General features: G+C 49.6%; 1 protein-coding gene across 1 annotated transcript in view; it reads right to left on the bottom strand.

The window, feature by feature from the left end:
* LOC138247427 (putative methyltransferase DDB_G0268948) overlaps positions 1-21263 on the bottom strand; it is a 354679-nt gene that overhangs the window by 255329 nt on the left and 78087 nt on the right. The window lies entirely within an intron of this gene.

The raw sequence follows: 21263 nt of genomic DNA, 5'->3' as shown, positions 1-21263 counted from the left end.
CATAACATATCATACCATTTCGTACCATATCATACCATAACAAATCATAACTTAATTTAAATATTCACAATTTTTACTTTTCTTGGCATCTCACTAAAAGATCCATCGTAGAAAATAAACTAAGGGGCAGATCACAAGTTTGGCAGTCACAAAACCTCCAGACTTACAGTGGCGGTAAGACCGCTGCAGCTGTGGCGGTCTGACCGCTACATTAGAAGGTTGGGGGGGCAGGCCCGCCAACCTACCACCCTCCCCGCCAGGATCCAAGATCCCGATGGGCTGACAGTGGTCCTAGTTGTAATCAGCAAGAGTGGTGCTGAATTCAGCAGGTTTCACCACCATGAAAAGGAGAACGAGTGCAGTGGGGCAAAGAGCGGATCCTGCCCAGCACCCTTGAAAAAGTGCACTGTCTGCTTTGCAGACAGTCCGTATTTTCACTGGTGCTGGTGCACCCTGCGTGTGGCAGCATGCCGTCAGGTCAATTATGAGCTGGGAGAATTACTGCTGCACCTTTCCTATGGTGCTGACTGGTGGAAACTAATGTTTTAAAAAGAGACATAAGGAGATTTTGGAGTCTATGGGGCATATTTATACTCTGTTTGCACCAAATTAGCGTCTTTTTTTAAAACTATATTTCAGTGCAAAACGAGCTCCATATTTATACTTTGGCGCTAGACCCATCTAGCCCCAGATTTATGGAGTGAAAGTCATTTTTTGGACGCTGAAACCTACCTTGTCTTAATGAGATGCAAGGTAGGCGTTCCTGTGCATAAAATTACTCTATGGCCCTAAAGCCATACTTATTCTCCCGTGCAAACATGGTGCACAGGAGAGAGGAGGGGTAAAAAAATGGTGCAAAGCTTACTTTGCTCCATTTTTAACACCTGGGTCAGGGCAGGCGTTAGGGGACCTGTGGGCCTATTTCCATGGAATAAGCCCAGATGTGCCCTCCCCAGGCCCCAGGGACACCCCCATCCACACCAGAGGGACTGAGGAGGATGGGGGACCCTGTCCCAGGGAAGTACAGGTAAGTATTTTATTTTATTTTATAAAGTGACATAGAGGGCCCTGAAATGGGCCCCCATACATGGCACACGGTGCAATGGCCATGCCCAGGGGGACCCTGTTCCCCTGTGCTGGCCATTGGGGTGGTGGGCATGACTCCTGTCTATTCTAAGACAGGAGTCATGTGGTATGGATGGTTTTGTGTCAGAAAATGACTCTAGGCAGGTTACAGTAATTTCTTTACTCTAACCTGCTTAGAGTCATTTTTGGGTGCAAAGCCCCCTTCTTCCATACCGCCAGCCTCACCCGACTAACGTCATTTTTTTTTACTCTAGCCTACCCTTTTCAGCGGCTTGCACCATTCCATAAATATGGTTCCAGGCTGGTGCACAGAAATGGTGCAAGCCGGTGCTAAACTTTTGGTGCAAAACTGCCTTAGTGCAGTTTTGCCCCAAAAAGTATAAATCAGGGCCTAAGAATTTTCTCCCTGTGGGTGTAAGGCAGCCCCCTTTGTTGTTGGTATATTCCATCTTTCAATTGAGCAGGACTGATTTAATTATAGGTTCTCAATAATCTCTATCTCATGGTCTTTGGGTAGTTTTCTTCTAATTTGATCAACTATGATGGGGTGTGAATATACAGCAGATCAAAAATAGGGAACTATCTCACCAAATGTTATTTGCATGTTAAAACTCTGAGTAATAAACTGCGGGCAGGAAACTGTGGGCCTGATTCACAAAAGCAAAGAGAGATCAAAAGTCTAACTTAGACCATAATTCTAATATTTCAGTATTCAGAAAAGTAAAGTTAGACCAAAGTTCTATCTTAGAATAAAATTCTAACTTAGACCAAAATTTTAACTTTACTACTTTTCAGTCTTCGCAAAGGTGAAGTTAGACCAAAAGTCAAATTTTACTGTTAGTAAAGTTAGATAAAAAGTCTAACTTCACTACTAGCAAAGTTTGACTTATAGTCTAACGTTACCTTTGTGAATATCAAAAAGCAGTAAAGTTAGACTTTTTGCCTCAGTTAGACTTTTGGGCCAAGTGAGATTTTTTGTCTAACTTAACCTGTGTGAATACAGAAAAGTAGTAAAGTTCAACTTTTGATATAAGTTAGATGTTTGGTCTAACTTTACCTTTGTGAATTCTGGTCCTGAAAGTCCTAATAAAACTTAAGAACTTGACACAGGTGCAGCTTTCTGTTAGGGTTATAGCACAAAGGATCAAGAGCTGATATGTCTATTCACAATGAGAGCATTTTTCACGTTTATTAAATGACTATGGGGGTGCAGTAGAGCCAAAGTACAACATTCATTTGCTCTAATCCAAATCAACTGCTAAAACCTTTCATGCTTGGTTTTGCCTTCTCTTCTGTAAAATTCACAATGCTAAGGTCAACCAGGACACCACAAAGGACAAGGAGACATTCATTTTAGGAAAAGATGAAAATAAGATAGGAGGTCAGACCTTCATCAGATCTAATTCACAAGCTTCTACAAAGATGAGTTGTCCACCAGTATTATTACTCTCTTCGTAGCTAGTATCCTAAATTGATCTTTGTTACACTCCTATCTGTACTCAATTTAAGAATTGTGACCAATTCATAGAAATAATTTATATATTTTATAATATAATAATATATAATATGTTATATATTATTATTATTATTATAATATATTATTACATATTATTTATATATTATAATCAGCTTCCCTTTCAGTGGAGAATAAATAGCTACCCTCTTCATCTTCTGCTATTTGAATGAGCATGACTATGAGTCGTCCTCCTATTCTTCTCCCATGCCACTATGGATGAAGGCATGTCCTGCGCTTCATCTTTCCCTATGCCACTTGAGTTTAAGGCTTGTTCTACTCTTTACCTTCTTCCCTGTTAATGGAGTTTATGTCTACTCCCACAGTCACTATTTCATACTATCAATATGCTTTCAGGGTGTATGTGCACAGAACCATACTTGTCTACTCTGGTTTATATAGTCATGATGTGCCAGATGCTTCAAATGAAGGGCCCACTCTCCCAAGCTGACAGGGTTGGGATCTAAGTTTATCATGTGACTGATCTATCAGTGTGTAGATGCACGGCTCACCCTAGGGTGGATAGTTACTCATCAAAATGTAACAGGCTAAGCATGGTGTATCAGTAATGTCCCTCTCTCCATTTGAGTGTGTCATACAGTTCAGGGTACAAATGCACAGATTATAGCATGGGATTTAACTTTACAGATCTCTGTCTCTATGGTGGGGTAGTGGAATATGGTCAATGTGGGGCAGGCTATTTAGTGTGAAAAATGCACACCTCCCCTTTGGTTGGGGTATATGATCAGAGTGTCATAGTCAGTGTATAATTGTGCTGTCTACTTCACGTTACTTGGACGTATTTGGTTCTGGTGAGGCAGACTCTGCAGGGTGTATGTGCTCATCTGCCAAACCTTCTATTAATCTTGAACTGTATGGCAACACTTAGGTGAGACCCGGTAAGGCATGCAGACACCCTTGGAGTCCAATATAGTATTCTCCTTGGGATTTTAATCTTCATTTATGATCTTTATACATCATAAACCCAAGGCCAGTGGTGTTAGAGCAAAGGCACTTGCTTGTCGGGATCACACTGAAAGAATTGTAGAGCTGGGTCACAGCCAGGTGTCATAACGTGTCATCTGTTTTTCAGGTCTCTGAAGTGGGTATTGTTGTGTAGCCATTTTTGCTATAGTTTTATACATGTTATTCAGCAAACTAGGCCTACAGCTGTGCACTTTAACCTAGATATGTTTTGTTTTAGCATTGTTATATTATTTTAACCGTTGCCGCATTTGTGGTCTTGTTTTCTTTTTTCAACCTAGCTGTTCTTCGACTATGTCAGCACTGCATTCTTAAATGTGACATTTCTTTCACTGGGTGCTTTTCTCAAGGCTGCAGTACGAAAGTGATATGCTTTGTCTCCAATGTTCACAGAACCATACACACTCTTACGTGGGGATCCTTTCTTGGAACATCAGCTGTTTTATGATAAAAACACTACTTTGACCCATGCACGTTAGAGGGAGATTCCATCCAGATGACCACGCCTGTATACTGATTGCTGATTGCTTCGATGCAGCTGCTTATGTAGACTACAGGTCTCTTGCTCAGGTATGAGGGATGATGTCTTCCCAGGGGGAACCTGAAGGGCAGAATTAGAGCTTGACATGCTGTGCTCTGATATAGTTTAGGTAGGAACTATCGTTAAAGACCTTAGTGACAACATGGCAGCATTATTCTTGTGTTTTACTCTTCTTGTCACAATTTTAATCCTATTGTTCTTCATCGTCCTAGTCATTGCAATGCATGCCTTATTAGCTAAGATGCAGTTACTACAATAAAACCTTATTGACCTATACTCTGCCTCTGATTGTCCTTGCGTATGTGAGACTAATGTAATTGAGAAACACGGATGAGATCTGTGTGACCACTATTCCCCTGAGGAGTCATTTATTTCATGTGCCCGGTTGCCCCAATTATCCCTGCTCTTGGGTGGAGATGGGGCAAGGCTAATTAGCCAGAACAAAACCCGGGTTAGGCCAATAGCCGTCACATGGTGCGGGATCGGACTCAGTCCCCTGCAGTACATGTGATTCTGCCACCCGAATCCAGCAGTCTTATTAGGATAATGAGAACCTATGCAACAGTATCTTCAGACACCAAACAGTACCATACAGATTGGACCAGCATATGGACTGACCAGGAGAGTACAGGAGTTGCTTGGCTCAGGCTCTGGTGCCAGAGTGAACGGGTACACACATGTATCTCCATGACGTGGGAGGCTCTTGGAGGCTGTCACTCAGACAGATATGCAACCCTCCAAACTCCTGCCAGATCCGAGCAAGGACACACAATCTGCATTGGACACCAGCAGCTGGAGGACCTACTATGAGGACAGGAGTCCTAGTGGCCTCCAGTGAAGAGCTCACCCTGCCCAAAGTAGCCATCTTGTTTGATGCTTAATCTTTTTTCTAATCCATAGAGCCACTGCTGCCTAAGGGTTCTACTACATTGCCCTCACCCTGCTGGTTTCATTAGTGAGTCCTGCTTCTTTGTTGCACACATACACCATGACAGAGCCTGCATCAATTGTGACAATCCTCTATATCAACACCTTCCTGAAAGTCCTGAAACTCATAATGTACCAATCAAACCCCCACACAAAAAATTGCTGTAAGTTCTCTCCCTCTCCTGCAGGTTTCCTACAGTAGTACTGACTAGGATCCTTCAGAATTACACACTCTGTAAAGTCATCAACGTGGGCCCAATCCTCTGTGAGGGCACGGCTCCTGCTTTACCTTATCGGTAGCCTTGTGTTATAAACAGGCCCTTCAATCGTGCCTCTCCAACAGCCTTATAAAAAACTTATCAATGGCAGAGTCGGGCCACACTTCATTGTCTGTACCTCAAAGAATACAGATATTTACAGCACTGATACGGTCAGACTCACTTGTACTGCACAGTATTACTCTCTAAGGCTTCCTTGCCCACCTACCATGTTGAAATCCAAGCCTTCTCATCAGCCTACATTCCCAGAAGCTATAGTGAATGAAGCCCAGGTCAAGACACCGACTACTGAACGCCCCGACTCCTTGCTCCTCCAGAGTAGGCATTTGACAGTCCTGAAGCTGGCTGATATCAAATTCTCTCTTGCTCAGACGTCCTCAGTGGTCACCATAATGAACTTGGAAGTACAATTCCTGCAAAGTGACATTAACACCTTTCAGACCAGACTAACTACAATTGAGGGGTGGCAGATGGACATTGAATCTTGACTAAATGCACTGGAAGACTTGGGTAGAGATATCTGGGGGCATATTTATACTCCGTTTGCGCCGAATTTGCGTTGTTTTTTTCGATGCAAATTCGGCGCAAAACTAACGCCATATTTATACTTTGGCGTTAGACGCGTCAAGCGCCAAAGTGCACGGAGTTAGCGTCATTTTTTGGCGTGAACGCCTTCCTTGCGTTAATGAGATGCAAGGTAGGCGTTCCCGTCTTAAAAAATGACTCCGACGCAAATGCGTCGTATTTATACTCCCGGGCAAAAATCACACCCGGCAGTGGGCGGGGCAAAAAACCCCACATTTGCGCCTCTTTTTAACGCCTGGGTCAGGGCAGGCGTTAAGGGACCTGTGGGCTCAAAATGAGCCCAGAGGTGCCCTCCCCTGCCTCCAGGGACCCCCCTGCCACCCTTGCCCACCCCAGGAGGACCCCCAAGGATGGAGGGACCCACCCCAGGGACATTCAGGTAAGTTCAGGTAAGTATATATATATTTTTTTAAATATTTTTTTTGTGGCATAGGGGGGCCTTATTTGTGCCCCCCTACATGCCACTATGCCCAATAACCATGCCCAGGGGACATAAGTCCCCTGGGCATGGCCATTGGGCAAGGGGGCATGACTCCTGTCTTTACTAAGACAGGAGTCATGTAAATGGCGTCTGGGCGTCGTAAAAAATGGCGCAAATCGGGTTGAGGCGATTTTTTTGCCTCAACCTGACTTGCCCCATTTTAAGACGCCCTAATGCCATTTTCCCCTACGCCGGCGCTGCCTGGTGTACGTGTTTTTTTTTCGCGCACACCAGGCAGCGCCGGTCTGCTAGCGCCGGCTAACGCCATTCAATAAATACGACGCCCGCATGGCGCTTCAGAATGGCGTTAGCCGGCGCTAAACTTTTTGATGCTAAACTGCGTTAGCGCAGTTTAGCGTCAAAAAGGATAAATATGGGCCCTGGTATCTCCAGCAGAAGGTCAGTGACTTGGAAGAACATAGCCGCCTAAACCACTTCATGATCATTGACCTCCAAGAGCACACTGAGAAAGACTTCCACCTTCTGGATACACTGATCCCCATTCTCATGAATCTTGCCTTTACCCTCTCACTTCAATTACACTGGGCCCATAGATTCCTCTTCAACTGAGTGCCAAATGACCACTGCCATCAACATACGTGAGGCATCTGTATGCTAGACAAATTCTTCAGGATGCCAACTACTGATACAACAATGCATGGAACCTATTTAGATCACCTTTTCTGCAACTAGTAACATCAAATGGAGTTAATTCCTGGCTCTCTACCCTCAACTCAAAAAGACGAACATTTACTATGGCCTACTAGAACCCACAACCATAATATTTTGAGACAGAACATCTGCATACCATGAGCCAAAGAGTCAAAAAGGCCTGGCTGGAATAATTTCTGGATGCCTTGGACAAAACCAACATGGATGCGGCTGCCTCTGTGATCATCTCGGACTCCCTTCTCCCAGCCCAACATAGTATGATACAACTGGACACCTCTTCCTTGGAGATACTTAAACGTTGGGACTCGGTCACTCAGAAGTGGTCTCAAACTGCTCCACCATGATCCGGAAAAACTGCCCATCTTAGAGGTAAATTGAGGTCACCTCTTAAGACCTGATTCAGCCATCATCCCCACAGCACCGGGGTATATTTGAGTTCAGTATATGAATGTGCACTTCCTTCTCTCACCCCTCTCTTCCCCCTTATTGATTGTATAGCATTGCGAGGGGTTGTTGAGGACCACCTGGTACAGTGTTCCTAGTTCGCATTGATGTTGCAAATTTGATTGCAGACCCGCCCGGCCGTAATATGTCATGCTCCACCCACAGAATCTATTCCTACTCCAACTTTCTTTGGCTGATTCTCCTACTGCTTGCTGCTTTTGACAAGTGGACAAAACTGGGTCTCTTCTTGGCGGACTGTTCCACTCCCCTCACTACCAGCACCTACTCACTCATGTCCATTTACAGGTTCAGTTCTTGGGTTTATCGGAATCCCGCACATAGACCTGGGACTTATCCCAACTTCAGGCATCATAACTATTACTGGGTGACCCTGGTATCACCATTTTCCAAACCATCCATCCTGCCACATCCTCACCTGCCCAACAATACTCCCAGTGCCTCCTAAGTGATCCATCCCACCTTCGAACCCCTTACTTCTGCAGCCCCTGGCTTGCTAGTTTACCTCCCTCCTCTGAGATTTGCCATTGTGACTGTACAGCTACTTTCAGCACTATGAGACACTCCTAACATAAAGACCCTTGAGAGTATTTTCTCTCAATGTGCTTTGCTTAATGCACTTTAACAAACTTAAGAAATTCCTCACCTGCTTGGGTCAACAACATCTCTCTATATTGACCTCCATAAGGAAACCCACCTGTCCCAACTTTAGAGGGACTTGGTGGGCTGCGTCCTACAAACTAGCATCCGACCACATCACAAGGTCAGGCTGAGATGTGTGACCCACCTAGACAACATGGCATTGATATATTTCTCCATAAAAACCTCATGAACGGACTCCTCTAAATTTGAAGAGACACCAAAGACAGCTACATGTTTAGCCAAAGCTTTATACAAGGGGCAAATGGTATAGTGGGCTCTGTGTATGCCCTGCAGATGACTATGACTGCACTTCACTCCTTAATCAGGAGGCTACTGCCATCCTTTGGTGCGTCTACAGTCATCCTTAGAGGAGACTGGAATGTAACACTTGACACTCTCCTGGACAGATCAGGCAAACCAAACATACATCATGGCTATGATAGTCATGCCTTTCGAGTACTGATGCAGGATCATGCTCGCTGTCACCCTGGGAGACTCTTGCAAAGAATATTTTTTCCTCTTGGCTGTACAATCTTCAGACCCACAGTAACTAATTCATCTGTACTGACTCAGAATTTAGCAGATGCAAATATAGGGGTTCATTACAACATTGGCGGTATAAGGCGCTTACCGCCGTGCAGAAGACCGCCAATACACCGCCGCTGCCGCGGTACACCGCCACAGCTATTATGACACACATCACGGAATCAGCTGAAATTCAGACACCCACACAACACCGCCACACCAAAGGTCAGCGATAAACATGTGGTAACCTCCACGGCAACAGAAACACGCCCATGCTATTACGACCCACGAATCCACGCGGCGGTCATTCAACCGCGGTATTCCATTGGCGGTACACACCGCCGCGCTCAAAATACACACACATCTACAAAACACCGCTACATTGGCCAAATCCAAATACACACACCTGATACACATACACACACCACTCCCACACACCCAACACAATATAAAATACACACCCACATCACCCACAAACACCTACGACCAGAAATTCTGAGAGAAGGCCAGAGACAGAGCACAGCAATTGACAACCTCATCACACAGAGGCACACCACAGCATCACCCACACAACATCCACGCACAAAACACCACATACCACTACACTCACCACACTCATCACCACATACACCACCCCACACTTCACCCACACCACCCTATGGCACGCCAAAGACACCCCCGCTTCTCCGAGGTGAGCTCAGGGTCATGGTGGAGGAAATCGTCTGGGTAGAGCCACAGCTATTTGGCTCATAGGTACAGCACACATCAATAGCCAGGAAGATGGAGTTATGGCGCAGATTAGTGGACAGGGTGAACGCCGTGGTACAGCATCCAAGAAATAGGGAGGACATCAGGAAGAGGTGGAACGACCTACGGGGGAAGGTGTGTAGGAAGTTGGCTCTGTATGTGCTATTTCAAAGTAAGGAATAGCATGCACAGAGTCCAAGGGTTCCCCTTAGAGGTAAGATAGTGGCAAAAAGAGATAATACTAATGCTCTATTTTGTGGTAGTGTGGTTGAGCAGTAGGCTTATCAAAGGAGTAGTGTTAAGCATTTGTTGTACATACACACAGGCAATAAATGAGAAACACACACTCAGAGACAAATCCAGCCAAAAGGTTTTGTTATAGAAAAATATATTTTCTTAGTTTATTTTAAGAACCACAGGTTCAAATTCTACATGTAATATCTCATTTGAAAGGTATTGCAGGTAAGTACTTTGGGAACTTTGAATAATTACAGTAGCACTTATACTTTTTACATAAAACACAAATAGCTGTTTTAAAAGTGGACACACTGCAATTTTCACAGTTCCTGGGGGAGGTAAAGTATTGTTATTTTTAACAGGTAAGTAAATCACTTACAGGTCTCAGTTTTGGGTCCAAGGTAGCCCACCGTTGGTGGTTCAGAGCAACCCCAAAGTTATCACACCAGCAGCTCAGGGCCGGTCAGGTGCAAAGGTTAAAGAGGTGCCCAAAACGCATAGGCTTCAATGGAGAGAAGGGGGTGCCCCGGTTCCAGTCTGCCAGCAGGTCTTCGGAGGGCAGACCAGGGGGGTTTTGTAGGGCACCGTGGGGGACACAAGTCCACACAAAAAGTACACCCTCAGCAGCGCGGGGGCGGCCGGGTGCAGTGTGTAAACAAGCGTCGGGTTCTCTGAAGATTTCAATGGGAGACCAAGGGGTCTCTTCAGCGGTGCAGGCAGGCAAGGGGGGGGCTCCTCGGGGTAGCCACCACCTGGGCAAGGGAGAAGGCCTCCTGGGGGTCACTCCTGTACAGAAGTTCCGTTCCTTCAGGTGCTGGGGGCTGCGGGTGCAGGGTCTTTTCAAGCCGTCGGGACTTTAGGATCAGGCAGTCGCGGTCAGGGGGAGCCTCGGGATTCCCTCTGCAGGCGTCGCTGTGGGGGCTCAGGGGGGACAACTTTGGTTACTCACGGTCTCAAAGTCGCCGGAGGGTCCTCCCTGAGTTGTTTATTCTCCACCAGTCGAGTCGGGGTCGCCGGGTGCAGTGTTTCAAGTCTCACGCTTCTTACGGGGATTTGCAGGGGTCTTTAAATCTGCTTCTTGAAACAAAGTTGCAGTTCTTTTGGAGCAGTGTCGCTGTCCTCGGGAGTTTCTTGTCTTTCTTGAAGCAGGGCAGTCCTCTGAGGATTCAGGGGTCGCTGGTCCTTGGGAAAGCGTCGCTGGAGCAGGTTTCTTTGGAAGGCAGGAGACAGGCCGGTAGGACTGGGGCCAAAGCAGTTGGTGTCTTCTTTCTTCTTCTGCAGGGGTTCTCAGCTCAGCAGTCCTCTTCTTCAGGTAAGTTGCAGGAATCTAAATTCTTAGGTTCAGGGGAGCCCTTAAATACTAAATTTAAGGGCGTGTTTAGGTCTGGGGGGTTAGTAGCCAATGGCTACTAGCCCTGAGGGTGGGTACACCCTCTTTGTGCCTCCTCCCAAGGGGAGGGGGTCACATTCCTATCCCTATTGGGGGAATCCTCCATCTGCAAGATGGAGGATTTCTAAAAGTCAGAGTCACCTCAGCTCAGGACACCTTAGGGGCTGTCCTGACTGGCCAGTGACTCCTCCTTGTTTTTCTCATTATCTCTCCTGGACTTGCCGCCAAAAGTGGGGGCTGGGTCCAGGGGGCGGGCATCTCCACTAGCTGGAATGCCCTGGGGCTTTGTAACACGAAGCCTGAGCCTTTGAGGCTCACTGCTAGGTGTTACAGTTCCTGCAGGGGGGAAGTGTGAAGCACCTCCACCCAGAGCAGGCTTTTGTTTCTGTCCCCAGAGAGCACAAAGGCCCTCACCACATGGGGTCAGAAACTCGTCTCTCAGCAGCAGGCTGGCACACACCAGTCAGTCCTGCACTGAACAATTGGGTAAAATACAGGGGGTATCTCTAAGATGCCCTCTGTGTGCATTTTGTAATAAATCCAACACTGGCACCAGTGTGGGTTTATTATTCTGAGAAGTTTGATACTAAACTTCCCAGTATTCAGTGAGGCCATTATGGAGCTGTGGAGTTCGTTTTTGACAGACTCCCACACCATATATTCTTATGGCTACCCTGCACTTACAATGTCTAAGGTTTTGCTTAGACACTGTAGGGGCATAGTGCTCATGCACCTATGCCCTCACCTGTGGTATAGTGCACCCTGCCTTAGGGCTGTAAGGCCTCCTAGAGGGGTGACTTACCTATGCCACAGGCAGTGTGAGGATGGCATGGCACCCTGAGGGGAGTGCCATGTCGACTTACTTGTTTTCTCCCCACCAGCACACACAAGCTGGCAAGCAGTGTGTCTGTGTTGAGTGAGGGGTCCCTAGGGTGGCATAAGACATGCTGCAGCCCTTAGAGACCTTCCCTGGCATCAGGGCCCTTGGTACCAGGGGTACCAGTTACAAGGGACTTACCTGGGTGCCAGGGTTGTGCCAATTGTGGAGACAATGGTACATTTTAGGTGAAAGAACACTGGTCCTGGGGCCTGGTTAGCAGGGTCCCAGCACACTTCTCAGTCAAGTCAGCATCAGTATCAGGCAAAAAGTGGGGGGTAACTGCAACAGGGAGCCATTTCTTTACAAGGTGCGTTCCACGGTCTCCAGGCACAACATCGCGGTGCAGCGGACTGGCGGCGGACCCCCACCTCCTCCCCCACAACTAACAACATGGGAGGAGCAAGTCTTGACCATCTTGACCATCTTGCATCCTGAGGGCCTGGGAGGAGTCGGTGGAGGACGGGACACTGGTAAGTCAAATCTTAACTGTCATATGCATGCTGTCACACACCCCCACCCTCACACCCTCCCCTATCACTACAACTCCTCACTAATGTACCCATGACACCAACCACCCATCCCAACACCAAGCCGTGCATGACTCAACTAAGCATGGTCACCCAGCACTAAAGCATGCTCACTGCACATACCCAGAACACCCCCCCAACCATCATCACACAAGCCCCCTCACAGGAATGGTTGCACTGGGGTTCACGCACACCCACCCATTGCACACCATTACACACACACATGCAATAATCATGTTCTCATACCCCTGCAGGAACCCGAAGGACCGTCACCACACCAGAGGGTCCAGACAACACCACTCCACCCCCAGAAGAGGCCCACAGTGACAAGAGCAGCTCTGCCCTACTGGATCTTGATGACCAGCCCGGACCATCGTGGGCCTCAGGACAGTCGGTTCCCCTTGCACAGGCACAGCCCAACAACGACCTTCCACCCTCTGGTAACACCAGCACAGCACCCACCCAGCGGGCCCAAACCTCCCTACCCAGGACAGGTCAATCAGTGGTGTGTCCACCACTACAGGGCACCCAGGGTAACCCACCCCCCCAACAACAACAGGGACCTGGGGGCAGTGGTAGTGGGCACACGGTCCAGGGGGTGGAGGCATAGGAACACCGGAGAACTGGGAGGGCTGCTGTGCGACAGAGGGAGGACAGGCCAAGAGAACCAACTCTCCACGAGGCCCTCTCCTCCACCATGGGAGCATACCACCACTCCCAGGAGACGATGGCGACGGTCCTGGACAAGTTGCAGAAGACCCTGCGTCTGCAGGAGGAGCAGTATTTGGGGTTCAGGGAGGAGCTCAGGACCATAGGCCCTGGGCACCATCGTAGGGGTGCTGAAGGACATTCAAAAGACCTTGAGGGACACCGTGGCACTCCAAGGGGCCCCTGACACTAGCCAGGACGATGAACTGCCCACCGCCTCCGCCGGCGCCAGGAAATAAGACCACCCTGATTGTCCTCCCACTGTCCCACTTTGTTACCCTGTCCATATTCGAACTGCCCCAGCTCCACTTCCTATGCCCAGATGGGCAGTGCGCCTGTGAGACTAATAGACTGGACTCTGCCATGGACATTCCTCCACCATCCCCCATCACCGGTTTACAACCCCCCCTTCATTTTTGGAGCACTTAAATAAACACCCTTGAAACACAAAAAAATCTGCAGTAAGTCTATGATTTGGTACTTTGTATTATCAATTACAGTGTCATAATGGGTTACCCATTGTAAGGCTAATATACCTATGTCACACATCACAAGCCCTTGAAGGATGCAAGCAGTTGACACGTAGGTTACCACACTTGTGAAACTGAAATGGAAGGGTACAACTCAATTAACAAATAGTGATTGAAATGGAGGTACAGGATAGAGGTAGACGTGTGAAAGTTAATGTAATGTTAAACCAGAAAATGTTCTCACCTGTGTGTCACTGGAAATATTGCTGTATGACTGACTCCCTGTTGTCGTTTTCTTCTTCCTCAGCTTCATCCTCATCACTGTCCACAGGCTCCAAAGGCTCCGCAGCTGCTACAACACCGTCATCTGGATCATCCTCCTGCAGAAAAGGCACCTGGCGTCGCAATGCCAAATTGTGGAGCATGGAGCAGGCGACGATGATGTCGCACACCTTCTTCGGTGAGTAGAATAGGGATCCACCTGTCATATGGAGGCACCTGAACCTGGCCTTAAGGAGGCCGAAGGTGCGTTCGATAACCCTCCTAGTCTGCCCATGGGCATCATTGTACCGTTCCTCTGCCCTGGTCCTTGGATTTCTCACTGGGGTCAATAGCCAGGAAAGGTTGGGGTAACCCCAATAGCCATACACGGTGCCTCTGGAGTTGACCCATCATATCAGGGATGCTGCTATTCCGCAGGATGTAGGTGTCATGCACAGAGCCCGGGAACATAGCATTTACCTGCGAGATGTACTGGTCTGCCAAACAGACCATCTGGACATTCATGGAATGATAACTCTTCCTGTTCCTGTACACCTGTTCACTCCTGCGGGGTGGACCAGAGCTACATGGGTCCCATCAATGGCACCTATGATGTTGGGGATATGTCCAAGGGCATAGAAGTCACCTTTCACTGTAGGTAAATCCTCCACCTGAGGGAAAATCATGTATCTCCTTACGTTTTTCAGCAGGGCAGACAACACTCTGGACAAGACGTTGGAAAACATAGGCTGGGACATCCCTGATGCCATGGCCACAGTTGTCTGAAAAGACCCAATTGCAAGGAAATGGAGCACTGACAGCACCTGCACGTCAGGGGGGATTCCAGTCGGATGGCGGATCGGTGACATCAGGTCTGGCTCCAACTGGGTACATAGTTCCTGGATTGAGGCACCGTCAAACCAGAAGGTGACGATGACATGTCTTTCTTCCATTGTCAACAGGTCCACCAGCGGTCGGTACACCGGAGGATTCCGCCATCTTCTCATATGTCCCAGCTGACGGTGCCTACGAAGGACAACAGCAAAGAACCAGTCACTATTCCTCTAGGTATGTACCCACAGTTACACACAAGACTACACCAGACACAAAACCCTTCCTGTATGTGTGTTGAGTGTAGGCCTAGCTATGTGTGACGCAATAGTAAATGAAGCCATGTGGCCCCATGAAATGGCGGCTGCCTGACCTCTAAACTTGTACAATGGGATTGTAGGGTAACTGTGCTGGCGTTGCACACCGTCGCGGCGCAATGCTGCATTGGTTAACATTGGACCCTATGGGTCCCAGGAGCCAATGAACAGGTGCGCCGGCGGTGATGGTGCGCACCGCCGCGGATGTCACCGCCGCGGACGTCACCGCCATTTTCTATCTGTTCAATCACTAGATACCTGACCTTCGACAGGAGAGGACCTACACTGCTAGTGCTGCTGTGACCTCGGTCTGGAAGCGACGATGGCTGCTGCGTCTGGGGAAAGGGCCCCTGCCTTCACTGCACAGGAGATGGAGAAACTTGTGGATGGGGTCCTCCCCCAGTACAGGCTACTCTACGGTCCTCCAGACCAACAGGTTAGTACAAAGGGAGCAAGTTGTATGGGCTAGGCCTGGGTGGAGAGGGCTGGGTGGAAGAGGGAAGGGGGCAGAGTTCTAAGAACAGTAATGCATGGGAATGAATGGGCCACATGGCCAGAGTAGGGAGGGGGCCACTCACAACAACGGTGCAGTTGGTAATGACTGTACCTCTTTCCTTGTGCATGTCATGTAGGTCAGCGCCCACCAGAAGAGGGACATTTGGCGTGCCATCGCCAAGGAGGTCCGGACCCTGGGGGCCCACGAGACACGGGGCACCCACTGCCGGAAGAGATGGGAGGACATTCGCCTTTGCAGCAAGAAGACGGCGGAGGCTCAGCTGGGGATGGCCTCCCAACGTGGGAGGGGTGCCCGTCGCACCATGACCCCCCTGATGTTCTGGATCCTGGCGGTGGCCTACCCGGAGTTGGATGGGCGCTTGAGGACATCACAGCAGACACAAGGGGGTGAGTACAACCTCATTCTGCGGACTTTGCGTGCAGTGGAGGTGTCTGGGTGGGGGAGGTGGGCTGTGGGTGTCCCTACGCCAGGGCGAGTTCGGTAGGCAAGGCCCCTCCGTAATGTAGGCCATGTGGCACTCAACCCCACCTCAGCAGAGTGCCAAGTTGAGGTATAGTTGCCCCTGTGGCATCCATGTGCGCAGATATCCACCATTGCCATGTAGGCCATATCCCAGAAATTGCATGTACAGAGGGCAGAAGCACGGCGTTATGCAGGGGGCTGCTGCGTCTGTCTTGTCCGCCAACGGTAGCGGTAAGCCATGCACTCAACCTGTCTTTCTTCTGTCTCCCCCCTTTTCCTGCTCTCCATGTCCTTTTGTACATCAGCATCATCAGGCGGAGGTACAGTGGCACCGGAGCACGAGGGAGCTGCATCCCACATGGCCATGGAGGGCCACACCACGGACTCTGAATGCACCAGTGGGACGGTGGGCGAGGGCAGCTCCTCAGTGGTTATGCTCTCTCATTTCTTTCCAAAGTGTCACTAACAGGCTAGTGACCAATTTCACCAATTTACATTGGAATACTGGAACACCCTTATAATTCCCTAGTATATGGTACTGAGGTACCCAGGGTATTGGGGTTCCAGGAGATCCCTATGGGCTGCAGCATTTCTTTTGCCACCCATAGGGAGCTCTGACAATTCTTACACAGACCTGCCACTGCAGCCTGAGTGAAATAACGTCCACGTTATTTCACAGCCATTTACCACTGCACTTAAGTAACTTATAAGTCACATATATGTCTAACCTTTACCTGGTAAAGGTTGGGTGCTAAGTTACTTAGTGTGTGGGCACCCTGGCACTAGCCAAGGTGCCCCCACATTGTTCAGGGCAAATTCCCCGGACTTTGTGAGTGCGGGGACACCATTACACACGTGCACTATACATATGTCACAACATATGTATAGCGTCACAATGGTAACTCCGAACATGGCCATGTAACATGTCTAAGATCATGGAATTGTCACCCCAATGCCATCCTGGCATTGGGGAGACAATTCCATGATCCCCCGAGTCTCTAGCACAGACCCGGGTACTGCCAAACTGCCTTTCCCGGGGTTTCACCTCAGCTGCTGCTGCTGCCAACCCCTCAGACAGGTTTCTGCCCTCCTGGGGTCCAGCCAGGCTTGGCCCAGGAAGGCAGAACAAAGGACTTCCTCAGAGAGAGGGAGTTACACCCTCTCCCTTTGGAAAAAGGTGTTAGGGCTTGGGAGGAGTAGCCTCCCCCAGCCTCTGGAAATGCTTTCATGGGCACAGGTGGTGCCCATTTCTGCATAAGCCAGTCTACACCAGTTCAGGGATCCCCCAGCCCTGCTCTGGCGTGAAACTGGACAAAGGAAATGGGAGCACCTCCCCTGAGCTCCTCCAGTGTGCTCTAGACCTCTGCCATCTTGGAAACAGAGGTGCTGCTGGCACACTGGACTGCTCTGAGTGGCCAGTGCCAGCAGGTGACGTCAGAGACTCCTTCTGATAGGCTCCTCCAGGGGTTGCTAGCCTTTCCTCCAAAAACCCTAACCGCGACCCTTGCAGCTAGCAAGGCTTGTTTGCAGTCTTTCTGCACGGAAACACCTCTGCACGACTCTTCACGAAGTGGGACATCCATCCTCCAAAGGGGAAGTTTCTAGCCCTTGTCGTTCTTGCAGAATCCATAGCTTCTACTATCCGGTGGCAGCTTCTTTGCACCCACAGCTGGCATTTCCTGGGCATCTGCCCACTCCCAACTTGATTGTGACTTTTGGACCGTGTCCCCTTGTTCCACAGGTACTCTCGTCAGGAAATCCATTGTTGTTGCATTGCTGGTGTTCGTCTTCCTTGCAGAATTCCCCTATTACTACTTCTGTGCTCTTTGGGGAACTTAGGTGCACTTTGCACCCACTTTTCAGGGTCTTGGGGTGGGCTATTTTTCTTACCCTCACTGTTTACTTACAGACCCAGTGACCCTCTACAAGGTCACATAGGTTTGGGGTCCATTCGTGGTTCGCATTCCACTTCTAGAGTATATGGTTTGTGTTGCCACATCCCTATGTGCCCCCATTGCATTCTATTGTGACTATACATTGTTTGCACTGTTTTCTATTGCTATTACTGCATATTTTGGTATTGTGTACATATATCTTGTGTATATTTGCTATCCTCATACTGAGGGTACTCACTGACATACTTTGGCATATTGTCATAAAAATAAAGTACCTTTATTTTTAGTATATCTGTGTATTGTATTTTCTTATGATATTGTGCACATGGCACTAGTGGTACTGTAGGAGATTCACTCGTCTCCTAGTTCAGCCTAAGCTGCTCTGCTAAGCTACCTTTTCTATCAGCCTAAGCTGCTAGACACCCCTCTACACTAATAAGGGATACCTGGGCCTGGTGCAAGGTGTAAGTACCTCTTGGTACCCACTACAAGCCAGTCCAGCCTCCTACAGTGGGCATCACCTTCGCCCCAGGCACCTCAGGCCCTGCCCCAGTTACCCCTGCTGCCCTCAGTGAGGAGGCCATTGACCTCCTCAGGTCACTCACTGTTGGGCAGTCTACCATTGTGAATGCCATCCAGGGTGTAGAACGAGAGTTGCAACATGGTAATGCATTCTTGGAGGGCATTCACTCTGGTCATTTACACGTCCCCTGTGTCCTCTCCCAGTGTGTCTGTGACGCCCCCTCCCATAGTACACAAACGCCGGCAATCACTCACCCAACATCCAGCCACCTCACGACAGCCTCCAGTACCTGCACCTGCACCCAAAACACCTAAAGTGACACCTCCTACATCCACCTCCTCTTCCTCCACTCCCAGACCCCCTCCAGCTACCCATCCCAGTGTCCGTCAGAAACTGTCTGTAATAATATGTTCTTTCCCTTTAACACTCCTGTTCTATTTTGTTGTGTTTTGTTCCATGACTGTGTCAGTGCTTTGTAAGGTTCTAGAGCCAGCTCTTGACAGTTGGTCACTGGCTTGGGACTTGACAGGGTGCTGCCTGCCGTCGTGGATCTTTATTTTGAATAAAGTGACTACACCGTTTTCCTTGGATTATATTTGGATTCTTTCATTACTTATTAACCTGGAGCCTCCAGACTTTCCTACACTGTCCCTATGTAAAATTGACCTTTTTGCCCCCCCTCCATTTCATCAGTCCCGTCGTAGCGCCTCAGCCAAAAAGCCTTCCAGTACCAGTGGTGCGTGTTGAAGGCTTGTGGAGAGCACCGGCCACCAGGGCAGGCAGTAGGACCCAGAGCCAAGGCACTGGCAGCCCACCCCCTGTAAAGGCTCTAAAATTGGAGAGTGGACGACGGGACCGTTTTAAGACTCCTGGTGGGACAAGTGACATGGGTTTGAAGGGGATTGGTGAGTCAGCTGTAACTCCAACAAAGGTGGGGAAGGTCCAGAGGAAGTCTGCCCAGCCTGTTGTGAGTGTCACGGCGGAGAAGTGCGCCATCATTTCCGGCGGTCCAGACACAACCGCCAGCACCGTCGTCACTGGTCCAGAGACCACCGCCACCGCCGGAGTCACAGCCCAGGAGGGCCCAAGTATCATCACTGGTCAGGAGACCACCGCCAGAGTCACAGCCCAGGAGGGCCCAAGTATCATCACTGGTCAGGAGACCACCGCCAGAGTCACAGCCCAGGAGGGCCTAAGTATCGTCACTGGTCAGGAGACCACCGCCAGAGTCACAGCCCAGGATGGCCCAAGTATCGTCACTGGTCGAGAAACCACCGCCTGAGTCACAGCCCAGGAGGGCCCAAGTATCGTCACTGGTCCAGAGACCACCGCCACCGCCGGAGTCACAGCCCAGGAGAGCCCAAGTATCGTCACTGGTCCAGAAACCACCGCCGAAGTCACAGCCCAGGAGGGCCCAAGTATCGTCACTGGTCAGGAGACCACCGCCAGAGTCACAGCCCAGGAGGGCCCAAGTATCGTCACTGGTCAGGAGACCACTCCCAGAGTCAGTGCCCAGGAGGGGTCGGATACCACAGCCCCGCTGGGCAATGATGGAACGTCATGCCACCCACCAATGCCCATTGTAGACAATGTCATGCCACACACCAATGCTCAGTGTAGAGATCGTCATGCCACACACCAATGCCCAGTGTAGAGATCGTCATGCCACACACCAATGCCCAGTGTAGAGATCATCATGCCACACACCAATGTCCGTATCAGAACCGCCATGGCTAAGCACCGCTGAACAGTCCAGAACCGCCATGGCAAAGCACAGCTGAACAGTCCATAGACCGGCATGGCTAAGCACCGCTGAACAGTCCAGAACCGCCATGGCAAAGCACCGCTGAACAGTCCATAGACCGGCATGGCTAAGCACTGCTGAACAGTCTAGAACCGCCATGGCAAAGCACCGCTGAACAGGGCAAAGACCGCTATGGCAAAGCACCGCTGAACAGGGCAAAGACCACCATGGCCAAGCACCGCTGAACAGGGCAAAGACCGCCATGGCAAAGCACTGCTGAACAAGGCAAAGACCGGCATGGCTAAGCACCGCTGAACAGTCCATAGACCGGCATGGCTAAGCACCGCTGAACAGTCCAGAACCGCCATGGCAAAGCACCGCTGAACAGGGAAAAGACCGCCATGGCAAAGCACCACTGAACAGGGCAAAGCACCACTGAACAGGGCAAAGACCGCCATGGCAAAGCACCGCTGAACAGGGCAAAGACCGGCATGGCTAAGCACCGCTGAACAGTCCATAGACCGGCATGGCTAAGCACCGCTGAACAGTCCAGAACCGCCATGGCAAAGAAACGCTGAACAGGGCAAAGACCGCCATGGCAAAGCACAGCTGAACAGGGCAAAGACCGCCATGGTGAAGACCGCTGAACAGGGCAAGCACCGTGTAGGAATGAAAAGGCCGCCACATCAGGCATCCTTCTCCCATGTGCAGCTGGGACAGTGACAGGACATGAACTTTCACGGGGAGACTCATCCAGTCTGGGCACCAGTCCCACCCAGTACCAGTAGAGAACTGCATCTACTTGAGAGACTGTGGCTTAGCACTCCCCAGGATGGCACAGTGGGCAACCCACCCACTGTAGAGACTTGAGAGACTGTGGCTTTGCACTCCCCAGGATGGCACAGTGGGCAAGCCACCCACTGTAGAGACTTGAGAGACTGTGGTTTTGCACTCCCCAGGATGGCACAGTGGGCAAGCCACCCACTGTAGAGACTTGAGAGACTGTGGCTTTGCACTCCCCAGGATGGCACAGTGGACAAGCCACCCACTGTAGAGAC

Source organism: Pleurodeles waltl, chromosome 7, assembly GCF_031143425.1.
Source record: "Pleurodeles waltl isolate 20211129_DDA chromosome 7, aPleWal1.hap1.20221129, whole genome shotgun sequence".
NCBI classification, from domain to species: domain Eukaryota; kingdom Metazoa; phylum Chordata; class Amphibia; order Caudata; family Salamandridae; genus Pleurodeles; species Pleurodeles waltl.
This window is presented reverse-complemented; position numbering and strand designations above follow the sequence as displayed.